This window comes from Protopterus annectens, chromosome 4.part0, assembly GCF_019279795.1.
Source record: "Protopterus annectens isolate FY-2018-M chromosome 4.part0, PAN1.0, whole genome shotgun sequence".
NCBI classification, from domain to species: domain Eukaryota; kingdom Metazoa; phylum Chordata; order Ceratodontiformes; family Protopteridae; genus Protopterus; species Protopterus annectens.
Genome location: NC_056733.1, coordinates 1,523,978,723 through 1,523,992,143, shown reverse-complemented (window position 1 = coordinate 1,523,992,143; position 13,421 = coordinate 1,523,978,723). Strand labels below are relative to the sequence as shown.

At 36.5% G+C, this 13,421-nt stretch overlaps 1 protein-coding gene across 1 annotated transcript in view; it reads left to right on the top strand.

Moving 5' to 3' along the window:
* Positions 1 to 13,421, top strand: part of LOC122799938 (coagulation factor XIII B chain-like) — a 479,343-nt gene that overhangs the window by 281,931 nt on the left and 183,991 nt on the right. The window lies entirely within an intron of this gene.

Below are 13,421 nucleotides of genomic sequence, written 5' to 3'. Positions count from 1 at the left end.
CATTTTATCCCTGCTGTGAAATGTCACTGAAGGCAAAATTCAGCAGAGACTTTTTTATCTTCTGCAAAAAGTAACATACACCCTGACCTTCTAACCCTACATCTTACAGATGCATTCAAGATTAATTACACCCACATGAAGATTACTTCAAATCACTTCTCTCTGTTTGAAAAAGGGTTTATTTTTATTCCCAAAAGGCAACTTGACATAGCAAGTTCCCTAATGGATCTGACTTTTTTGTAGGAAGTTGAATTTATCTATTTGGTTTTGAACAAAAAAAAAAAAAAAAAAAAACTGCACCACAGGCAAGAATAAAACCCAACTTTATTAAATAATTAAATACTTAAAATGCAAGAACTTAAACACTTTCGTCTGTGAGATTTCTCTGAAAACATCTGGAAATCTCACAGATGAAAGCTCTCAACCTGTTGTTTTTTTAAGTATTTAATTATTTAATAAAGTTGGGTTTTATTCTTGCCTGCGGTGCAATTTGTTTTCTTTTGTTTCTTGGCTGTAGTGGAGGTTTTGTGCTATTTGTTTTTGACTCAACAGAAGAAAAAGAAAAAAGGAAAAATCCAGTTCTTCACCTAGCACAAAAAATTTATTTAATCCAACTACATACCCTATTGTCCTTTTTTTAAGAAGGCATGTGAAACACACACACACACACACACGTATGTATGTATATATATATATATATATATATATATATATATATATATATATATATATATATATATATATAGGTCTACTTGAAAACACCGGCACACCAAAACACCGACGACGAGAACACCAAGACTGGAAGATCCACAATTGAGATGACCGACAGTTTAAAAGGCCGACGCTGACAACAACATGTTAAGGTAAGTGTGTGATAGTGACAGACTTTAGGGTTAGGGGCGGGTTAAGTGAGTTAGGGTTAGGGAGTGAGTAAGGTAAGTGTGCAATAGTGACAGACTTTAGGGTTAGGGGTGGGTTAAGTGAGTTAGGGTTAGGGCGCAGGTTAGGTGAGTGTGCGATAGTGACGGACCTTAGGGTTAGGGTTTGGGTTAAGGTTAGTGCACAGATACTTGTGTATGTAAGGTTTAGTGTAGGTTTGTAAGGTTTTTGGTGTGCTTGTGTTGTGTGGGTGTTTTTCGGAAAAGGTATTTGTTTTGTTTTGTTGATTGTCGGGATTGTGGTTTGTCGGGCATGTGAAGTTTCATACTTTTAAACTGTCGATAATCTCAGTTGTCGATCTTCCGGTCTCGGTGTTCTCATTGTCGGTGTTTTGGCATGTCAGTGTTTTCAAGTAGACCCATATATATATATATATATATATATATATATATATATATATATATATGTATATATGTATATATATATATATATATATATATATATATATATATACACACACACACACACACACACATATATATTAGTGAGGGTTACAAGTCTAAATCTTTTAACCTCACTAAAGAGGAAAGTGATTTGTTCCACTCTCTCAAAAATGATAGATCCTTACAGATTATGAAACTAGATAAAAGGGGAGGGAGGGACTGTTATCTTTGACTCAATGCAATACTCACACATTATGTTTGATTTGTTACAGGATACTGAAATCTATATGCAAGTTTCTTGGAACCAGATAAACACAGAATCGATCTACATTTGGAGGATTATTTGACACAATGTATTATTATTACAGAAGCTTACAACTTTTTACATAACTCTCACCCTGATGTTCCTACAATTTTTCAGGATTCTGTAGGTTCGCAGAAACCTTACCAGCTGCCATTTAAACTGATTGTAGCCACCCAGAATTCCAAGAATACAATTTATGGGACAGTGCTGCTAGTTTCTTATAGATGCTGTTGACCTTTTCATATGTATCCCATAGGACACAGGGATCAGATTTTTTTAGAAGGCTGCTGTGGAATACAACTTTCTTTTAGGAAAGAGTATTATAATTATTATTGATTTTATGGACATAATACTTGACAGCAAGTATATTTTTTGAAGGGGAACTGTATAAACAAATTAAAGAGGTAGCTTGTGCACCCATTTTTGCAAATTTAGTAATGAAAGCTAGGGAATCTACATGTATTCTTGGCAGCACTAAATATTCCTTATTTTGTAAGTTGCACCTAAGGTACCTTGATAATATTTTTATTTTGTGGACTGGACCCAACAATAAAGTTGATGAATTTATTTCATATATATGTAAGAGATCACATCATTTTTGAACTCTGAATACAAATTATCTGTAAATTATTTAGATATAATAATCATTAAAGCTCAAGGAGAATTGGTCCCAACATATTTATAAATCTAACCTGTAGTAATTCTTACATATATTACTGTAGTAATCATCCATATTCACAAAAGAAAATTTTCCTAAAGGGGCAGCTTATTAGATTGCCAGGAATGATTTCTGACAACTTATCTTTTGAAAATGAAAAAGGGAAATTGGAATCTATGTTCCTTAAGAGATATTATCCAAAAAATTAATTGATGAGGTCAATATTAGTGTGACACAATTAAAGGGTACAAGATATAGACTTATTTTAGGAGTGGGGTTCAGTGAAACAAGTTTCAATATACCAAGTCGTAATAATACCAACAGATACGCTGTGGTTCATTTAAAAGGGAATTTATTTTGCGGGTCTATATTAGATCACCGAACGCTTAAAAAAGCGAACAGTGATTAATCGACCCTATGTAAGCGAAAGCTTACAATTATGAACTGTCAGAACAGCAATTTTTTTTCCTAGGGAAAAAAATCGCTGTTCCAACAAAAACAAACATTAAGTGGGGGGCTTCGCCCCCACCCCCCACTACTTAAATATACCAACTCCAAGACCACACTACATTGCCAAAAACGACAAATTAATGAAGCAGCCAAGTGAATTCATTCCCAGGGAAAGAATTTGCTTAAAAGCCACTTTGATATTTTGCCATTTCAGGCTTTTGAGTTCGACCAAGAAGCATTCAAAAGAATGCATCTTTGGTCTTCTAATAGGAACCTATATTGCAATATATAATGCTGATTCAAATACTGTTGAAAACATCATTAGGGATAACTGGAGTATTTTTAGTACCAATGCCATGATTTTTAAGGCTGTAGGAGAAAAAACAAATTGTGTTTATAAGACAGCCTTTAACTAGAAAAGGATTTAAAAAAAAAGACAAAGATAAAATAGTAAGGGTAAGGAGGGGTACTGCCAAATGCAGTCATTGTGCATAGTAGTCTTATATTTTTGATGGACATATGCTGAAGTTGGACAATGGCCTGAATGCCACGTTATCTTCCAGAAAGGGAATTGTAATTCCACTACTTTAACTTACTTGACTAAATGCTCAACTTGTCCAGAATTTTATGTAGGCAAGACTGAGAGAGCTGTCAGATAGAGAGTATAAGAACACAAGTGTGACAGTAGGAACACAAATTAATATAATACCCTTTACAGATACTCAATAGTTTGCCCTTATTTTATGAAGCTTTATTTTGGGATAGTTGAGAAATTAGAGGGAAAGCCTAGGAAGCAACTCTAGAATATAAAGAATTGTTGTGTAGTTCAGATGTATTGCCTCAAATAATCCAGGCTTAAATGAAAATATTTAATTTAACCTTGTTTTAAAACTGAGGGGGTCCTAAATTGTGAAGAACATGTTTTTAGTAACTGCTAGATGGCTACTCATGACTATTTTACATTACTATTTAGGAATATTACTTCTTTTACAGAATGAAGTTCAGATAAAACTACCAATTAATATGAATTTTTAATAACATAGTTTGACTTTTGTATTTTTTACTTGGATGTGATTTTTACTTTAAGTACATTTTAAATGAGCATGTACTATGATCTATTTTAAGTATAATGAATAAGTTTAGAATTTGTAGAATTAAGTATTTACTATATGTACACTTCTTTAAGAATTCAGTATACTATTACATATGAATTATATACATTATAAATTCTATTGTGATAGTAATGAATTTAGTTCTGAAGAAGTTCAGTTACAATAATTTAGTGGATGAAAGTCTTATCGTTTTGTCTTAATAAAAACCTTAATTTATTTTGGAGGCTCTTATCTGCTGTTTTCTACACTGAATACTCCATTTTGTCCATTTTCTGGTTATATTCTACAACCCAGGTCAGGGATCTGCAACCTGTGGCTCTGGAGCAGCATACGGCTCTTCCACTCCTCTGCAGTGGCTCCCTGTAGCTTTAAAAAGTAATGGCCACTCTGATGCATGACACATACACACACACACACACACACACACACACACACACACACACACACACACACACACACACACACACACACACACACACACACACACACACACACACACACACACACACACACACACACACTCTGAGAATGATTGAGCAATGGATTTTAAATATTGCTCTTATAAACTTAAACACTTGCTAGAATAACATGATTTCTTTTACCATGCATCCCACACACACTGGGAGCAAGTGAGCAAATCCTTGGTAGCATCAGCATCTCCTGAAAGATTTCTGTACTTCTCCACCATACCTCTGAAACTCTTACCACAAGAAATCAGGACAGATCTACAAATAAAGGGGGAACAAAGGAAGAAAAATAGGGACAGATTTTAGATATTGCTCTTATAAACTTATAAACTTAAAAACCTAAAACAAAAAACAATCGGGGCACCTCTCTCTTACTCCTCGGTCTCCTTCCCGGCTGCTGTGTGCTCCTGACTCAGTATTATTTTCAAAACTCTTTCTATTCTGTACCCTGCAATAAGGGACCTACCTGACTACTAAGGATTCCCTCATCTACCTCCAGCCTGCCAACTTGGACCTTCCTTTTCTGCTATCCCAGTACTTTTCACCTCTTTGAACAGTATTTTGCAAACTTTCTATCCTGTACTCTGCAATAAGGGACCTGCCTGACTACTAAGGATTCCCTCATCTACCTCCAGCCTGCCAACTTGGACCTTCCTTTTCTGCTATCCCAGTACTTTTCACCTCTTTTAACAGTATTTTGCAAAGTATGTATTATCATTGCCCTTGGTGAAAGCAAATCTGTGTTGTTTTGTTCGTTTGTTTTGTAAAACCCTATTAACTGACTGTTAGACCCCAAGTCAGGAAAGCCAGCAGCCAGACCCCTCCCTAGCACCATTATTATCTATATACTGTTTCCCTGCTGTTTAGTTTACCCTTCCTTACTAGCTATTTCTGCACTTTGTCACCTGTTGTTATACCAACTCTGACCATTAGGTGACAGCCTAACCTAGCCTTGACCCCTTACTCTCTTTTCAATTTTACTAGCTTTGGCTCATTACATTCTTTCCTTTTCTTCCCTTGCCCTACTGCCTAGTTACTCCCCTAATCTCTCTCTTGCTGCTCCTTCTCTGAACTCTTCTCATCCCCTACCCTCAGCGGACTAGTAATTTCCTTACTCTGCCCTCCTCACTACCCTTAGTCTTCCATCTTACCTGCTCCACTGCAACCTACTTACCTGCTCCACCTGCTCTCTCTGGGTTGTTACTGCTTACTGATTGTCTCCTGCTTTACTTGCTCTGACCCGATCCGTTCGCTCTACGGGCTCACTCCACTCCCCTACCCTACCCCCAATTCCCACCCACCCCCAGTACTCTTTAATTTATACCTATCAAGCCACACCCTCTATTCCACTTAACCTATCAACTCCTCCCCTTATCACCCTCCTTAATCATCTTCACACTACTGCAAATTACTATACCACTCCTCTTCACCTTAACTTCATATCTACTCTCCCTCAAACCTCCTCTAACTAATCAAACATTCTATTAATCTTTTTTCACTACATATTTATTCACTTTACCTGCCTTACAACATACTTAATCTTTCTACCACACTATTACAACATGGCCTATGTACATACACCTATCCTCAAAAACTCTCTTCTCTCTTCTTTTTCATTAATATTCCTTATCGTAACTTATACCCTTACCTACTATGAACATTACTCTCTGGTCTTTAAAGTACCCCCTCCACAGCAAACACTACCAATTACACATCCCAACTCTCTCTCTCTCATAGTAACATAACCTTTACTTCAACATACCTACTTCCTAGGTTTCACAGAAGTACACACATTACTTACTTCCCGTACAAGATAAGTTTACCCAAATACCATAAAATTATAAAAACTGTAATGATACAGTCCTCAAACCTTCTAATAGGTGGAGACATTCATCCTAATCCTGGCCCAATTCCACATACTGACAATCTACAAAAACAATCAATCATTGATCCTTCCTCCTCTATAACATTAGGAAACTCACTCAAAATAGCTCAACTCAATATCCGTAGTATCAATAACAAAATTAGCCAACTGCATGCTCTTTTACAAGTTCATGCATTTGATATCCTTTGCCTAACTGAAACTTGGTTAAAACCCTCTACTCATGACCTAGAAATAACCCCACCTGGATATAACATCCTAAAATCTGACCGTACATCCAAAAAAGGAGGAGGAGTAGCCATCTTACATAAATCTGAACTTCTTGTTTCACCCATTAATATGTTATTACCCTCTAATACCAATGCTGAAACTATTACTGTCAAACTTCAAATTAATAGCGCTAAATCTATCTATATAATCTGCTCCTACATCCCTCCAGGAAATAATATTACCACTCTCGAAAATATTCTTAGCAGCTTATCTACTCTCCTACCTCAAGAAACTATGGTACTTGGTGATTTTAACATAGACTGGACCACATGTAACTCCCCTAATCCAAACACCCACATAAACCTATTTGGCTTCATTCAAATTATAAACTTCCCCACAAGATTCCATAAACCTAGTAAAAAGGAAACTATTCTCGATTGGATCCTTATAAACAGTCATCCTGATACTTATAAAGTAGGAACTCTCCCTGATGACATTAGTGATCATGTTCTAACCTTCATAATAAAGCAAAAGAAATACAGCTCTAATAATAACAATATGGTCACCTTTCGTTCTAAAAATACTTCCAAGCAGAAAACTTTCAAAATGAGCTAAAAGCCTGTAATTGGTCACCTCTAAAGCAACTCAAACTGGATGAAGCAGTCGCTTACTTTAATACTACATTCCTTCAAATCCTAGATAGCCACGCCCCCATCCGCTCCTCCCGTATAAGAACTAAAATAGCCCCCTGGCTCACAAAACAAACCAGAGAAAAAATGTTCCTACAAAACAAAATATGGGCCAAATGGAGAGCCACTAAGAACGCTGCTGGCCACTTATACTTTAAGCAATTAAGAAATGCTACCAAAAAAGACATTTTGTTAGACAAAAAAACTACTATTCCAAACTACAACAATCACACTCTAAAAACCCTCAAAAGTTTTGGTCAGGCATTAATAAACTTCTGAAACCAGGGCAGACTAGAACTCCAGCCCCAAACTCCATTCCCCATGATAGTCCTTTGCTAATAGCCAACAATTTCAACAACTACTTCACTGAAGCAATTCAAACTCTAACAAAAACACTAACACCCACCACCCCCTCTCCTTCTCAAAATACAAAAAGTTCAATTCCCTTTTTACATTTACAACCTGTTCCAACTTCCTTCATCTGCAAACTCCTTCAGAAACTCAAACCTTGTACTCCCTCTGCTGATAATCTGCCTGCAGAATACCTTCAACTAGCTGCCAAAGCCTTAGCTTATTCAATATCCATCCTTATTAACAGAACAATCACAGAAGGTACCATCCCTTCCATATGGAAAGTATCCCATATAATTCTTTTGCATAAAGGAGGCAAATCCACCGACATTTCAAACTACCCACCAATTGCTCTACTCTCTCCATTGGCCAAAATAATGGAAAAATGTATCCATCATCAACTACTTCATCGCCTGCTTCATAACAACTTACTTGCTAATTGTCAGCATGGCTTCAGGCCCTTTCATAGCACCACTACTGCCCTACTAAGCTTTACTGACTGTATTAACAGGAATCAAAATAATAACTCTCTCTCATCTGCTCTATTTATAGACCTATCAAAAACTTTTGATATGGTCAACCATAGCTTACTTATTAGCACCCTAGAAGCCCAATCTCTTGCCCCACAAGCTATTCTTTGGTTTAAATCCTATCTAGAAAACAGACATCAAGCAGTGCTCTGGGACAATAATCTTTCTGCTCCCCTCCCTGTGAACACTAGAGTCCCTCAAGGCTCTATCCTAGGCCCTCTTCTTGTTTCTATTTTTATTAACAATCTCTACACTGTTGTTCCACAAGCCTCTTGTATACAATACGCTGATGACTCTACCCTTATCTGCACTGCTAAGTCCTCATCCTCTCTCCAAACCCTTACTCAAACTGTATTTAACTCTGTTGAAAAGTGGTTTACTGATCAATGCCTCCTCCTCAACCCCCAAAAAAACAAACTATTACTCTTCACTCCCACCCAAAAATATCCACCGATCCACTTCACTATCATCTCCTATAATGGAACTTGTATTTCCCCTGATCCTACTGCACGACTTCTGGGCATAACCATTGATCATAACCTCAACTTTGATGACCATATCAATAATTCTATTCAAACTATCAATAAAAAACTAGGCTCTCTGTACAGAATCAAACCCTTCCTTACACAAATTGCTAGAACCACCATTGCCCAGGCTCATCTTTCTTCTACCCTATTCTATGCTTCTGCCATCTATACCAATCTATCTAAGCACAATCTTACCAAGCTTGAAACTAGCTATAATAATATAGTCAGATTTGCCACTGACTCCCCCATTGTCTTAATCTTAAACAACTTGGATGGTTAGAACTACAAAAGCAACTACGATACAATCAACTTGTGATAACACAAAAAATTCTGTACTACCCTACTAATACTCCTATCCTCTCTAACCTGATCTCCCTATACAAAAATCTTACAACACTACGCTCAGCTAGTAAGTTACTTATTACTAACAATAAATCCAACAACTAAGCTGGTGACTCACTCTTTACCAATGTCGTGGGCAGAATCTGGAACAACCTTCCTAAAACACCTAACTCTCTCTCTCATCTACTCCACTGTTTAAGAAATACCTCAAACTTCATCTAAAAACACATTGGCTTTGTCCCTGCTCAAAGCCTGACTAAACATTCTTATCCTTCTTTCTCTTTCCCTTTTCCCCAGCCTCCTGGGATACTGCCCAACAGTTTTTAATTATTATAAGCTAACTCTTCAACACTATTTATTCCAGCCTACTCTTTTTCTCCCTCCTTGACTAAGTGATTGTTAAATTGTTTTTCAGATATTGTATAAACTTGTGATGATTGTACCAGATAATTCATGGCTTGTTGTTGCTTTAACCTATACCAAGACTCTGTGACATTGATCCCACTAATAACTTGTACTCTCTTTACAAACATTTTTTGCTTATAATGCATCTTAAGCTTGTTTTTTTTTTAACTATTGTATGTAGTAATCTTCTCATACTTGGAGCTTTTCTCCCCAGGCCTCTACTGAAAATGGATATGTATCCAGCCAGACTAGCCCGGTCAACAAATGTAAAATAAATAAAAAAAATAAAAACTTGCTCGAATAACAATGTTTCTGTTAACATGCATTTTACTTTCACTCACACAGACACACACACACACACACACACACACACACACACACACACACACACACACACACACACGCGCTCGCACGCACACACATGCACATGCACAGTTACCTGTCAGCTGTACAGATTTTCACAGAATGTCCTGATTTTTGCCTTATATTTTTGGTCTGTTTCTCATAAAATTGTGGTTTTCTGGCTAATCAAAGGCAAATTATTTAGGGCTGAAGCCAAAAAAATATAGACAGACATTTAAGTTTCAGACTTCATGATCTTCAGAAAATTCATGCTAATGTAAAACCTGTTCTATCAACTTTCTAAGTTTGTAAGAGCAATATTTAAAAACTGTCCCTATTTTTGGACATTTGTCTCCCCATATTTATGGCTTTGTCCAGATTTCTCACACTAAGAGGATGACAGGTATGACACACACACACACACACACACACACACACACACACACACACACACACACACACACACACTCAGAGCGATCCCAATGAAAATCTCAACAAAGGAACAAAAATAGGGACGGATTTTAAATATTGCTCTTATAAACTTAGTTTTTTTATATACAGTATAATAACTATACATAAAATGTCATATTCTGTGCTATCTTCATTTTATGGATCAAGTATGTTTTGTGGCTCCAGATGAATTTTATTTGGTAGGAGAAGGGCCAAAATGTCTCTTTTGATAGTGAAGGTTGCAGACCCCTGACCTAGGTATTACAGTCTGTAAATACTTAACTCTCTATGTGGCAATGCCAATGCATCATTATCTGTTTGTTTTCTAATTTGTCTTTGCTTTGAGCCAGGGTAATGTCTGAGAAGGGTCCCATACCAGCCCATGAACTTGATTAACAAACAAAATATATATGTACGTATATATATATATATATATATATATATATATATGTACTTGTGTGTGTGTGTATCTATATATATATATATATATATATATATATATATATATATATATATAGATACATAGATGGATAGATATAGATAGATATAGATCTAGATCTGAATCTCTAGCTTGGAGATACTCTAGGCATACAGGGGGTGCTTACATTGATACCACCACCTGAACCGTGGTCATTCTTACTCTTCCATATAGATCACACTCCATATTTTAATTAATATCATTGCTAATTTCAATTTTATTTGGCAGGACTTACTATACGTCTTTGAAATCTGACCTTGAGATAGACTTTCTAACCATTGCTTCCACTTTCTCTCACCACCAGACTAAGAAATCACTTACTCAAACCATTTACTTGCTCAGAGCTAGTATTGTCAGCCACCATCTAGAACATATTCAAGGATATATTAGAAACTGCAGAACATTCTTTGGTCTTGTTGAAACTTTTTGCCATAACCTTTCCTCAGTCTTACTGGCAAAGGCATAAACATGTATAATTACATTGCTGTCATCAAGGAAGATAAGTGCCAAATCCTAGCTACCCCAAATACAGTTAACTTTATCCCTGGTATGAAAAGTCATTGCATGAAAAATTCAGCAGAGGCTTTTTTACCATCTGCAAAAAGTAACATACATTCTTAGCTACTAATCCTTTATGTTAGAGTTGCATTCAAGATTCTATTCATTAGCCAGACTGTGGTACAGAGAGATAAAGCCCTAGTTATGGCCCAGGTGACTAGGGTTCGATTAGGGGCTTGGGTCTCTGAGGTTCTGCCAGGGAGGGATGGGCGAGTTTATCTCAAGGGGAAGACATTCATCTTGGTGCTCGCTGAGGGAAGATGCCATCCATGCCATCCATAGAAGGGAGTATATGAGGTGAATGTAGGGAGGGGAAGGGAAAAAATGAGGGTAGGCCATAACAAAAAAACTCCTTCCCCTTCTTGTAAAAAGTTGCCAATGTGACCCCCCCAGATGCCTTTGAGTTACATGCTGGCCTAAGCCAGGATTTGATGTTAGACCAGGGATGAAAGGAGGACCTGGTTGACTCAGCAATGGATGAGGGCACTAGGATAAGGACCAGTTGGTATAAAGCAAGGAGAGGGATACAAAAAAAACAAGATTCCATTCATTGACTCCTGAGAATCTAGCATTTCTGGATAAAACTTGAAATAAGTTGCCAACATACCTTAGGCCATTACTTATATGTAGGCAAGGCATTCGTCTTAATTGTTTTTTTACCTTACCTTTCCAGTAAAAGACAGAGAAAGAGAGAGTGGAAACTGTTACATAACATTACTATAGTGGCTTACCAACTAATCACACAGTTAGAATTTTTCTAACATCTTAACAATGATAAGCTACAGAAATAAAGTAGTACTTGGTTAAACTCAGGGTTGGAGTGGGATCCAAGTGTGTCACCTCAGTATTAGCTATAATCATAATCGATGTCTACTATGCAACTCTGATTTCTCTCCTCTCACTTACTATCTGTTTTCCTGATGGCCTTTCTGTATTAAAGTTACTCTCCCTTCTTTTGAGTATAAATATAGAGTGCAATTTTTGCACTAGTACCCATCTCTGATAAATATTCATACTCCACGTGCCTTCTGGCAACCTCCAGTCTGTAATATATACATGTTTTTATCATTATTACCCACATTTTTGTGGTGTATCTGGAGTTACGCATTCTGCTTCTGTCTCCATATTGTGGTTTTATATTTCAAATATCTCTACACTGGCTTTCATGAAATTATTGTTTATTGATCAATTTAATTTATTTTATTTTATTTATTTGTTTACTAGGTACAACAATGATCACATGTGACCAATTTCAGTCATAGCCTGCAAATACAAAGAAGGCAATAATTCAATTTAGTAGGTTATAACAAGACTATAATGAAAATACACATCTGTAAAATGTCATTATTAGCTAATAAAACATATATATACAGTTTTAAACTACATTATTTACAATAAATTGAGACATCTCATTTAGAAAATAAGGTGACTGATAATTACAACTGTCTGTTGTTTTAACTGGGTATGATATGATAGCTGAATGAAGTGAAACAAAGGATATTGGAGTTTATGGGTCATTGGAAAGACGACAGGTTATGTTAAGAAAAAGTTTATGTGAGTGAGAAGTATAGACTGGTACAGTAGAATGTGTCATATGAGTGAAGGGCAGTAAGAGAGTTACTAGAATGAGAAAGAGATGGTGATGTAGCTCATATTAGGTGATATGGGTAGAGGAGAGGCAATGACAGTTGGTTGAAGTAAGCAGGTGGATCTAACTGAGTCCTAAATTTAGGGTAACATGCAATGTCTTTTATTTGTGGTGCAGTACTTTCTCAGAGATTTGGACCTATTATAGTGGAACAGCAATGTGTGCAATGGAGTTTAGTTTCAGGGGATTGAAATGCGGGCAGAGTGGTTGTGCTTCCTGAAGTTGTAAGAGAAAGGTTGTCTACTTAGTTTAGCCACAAGGAAATAGATGGCCTAGTTGATTAGGAGTCTGAATAATTGGTATCCTAGGAGAAGGTCAATCATTTTTAACCAGAGAGACATCTGCCTTTTCAGTGTCATATTGTGGTGTTCATGTATAGGGGACAGGATAATAAATTTCAAAGTTTTATTGGTTATCGTCTGGACATGTGTGGAGTTTGTTTTTGATGCTGTGACTATGAGAGGGAGGCTATATTTGAGTTGGGAAAATAAAACATATTTTCTTATGGCTCTTCTGGTGGTTTTATTAAGAAAGTGGGAAATTTTATTGGCCCAAAATAGGAGAGAGTTAACCTTCTTCCCTACATAGTCAAGGTGGGGGGACAAGTTAAGGGAAGGGCCAAGATAAATGACAACATATTTAAAAGAGGTGTCTCTTTCTATGGGGATATGCAAATAGTTTTGTGCTTTTATTTAC